Below are 201 nucleotides of genomic sequence, written 5' to 3' on the forward strand. Positions count from 1 at the left end.
AAGAGCTTATTTATTTTACTTTCTGAGGGAGGGCAATAAACTATTGCTTATTTATTTATGTATCTGTCAATATGTATCAATATCTATAGATATCTCTAAACCAAAAGAAAATCCAGTGGGCATGATTTTAGACTCTTAATTGTCGCCTTGGGTCCTCCACGATCCACTGGCTGGAAAACTGGCTCCGGGGTCGGACCCAGA

This window comes from Alligator sinensis, unplaced genomic scaffold (assembly GCF_000455745.1).
Source record: "Alligator sinensis unplaced genomic scaffold, ASM45574v1 scaffold417_1, whole genome shotgun sequence".
In the NCBI taxonomy this organism is placed as follows: Eukaryota; Metazoa; Chordata; order Crocodylia; family Alligatoridae; genus Alligator; species Alligator sinensis.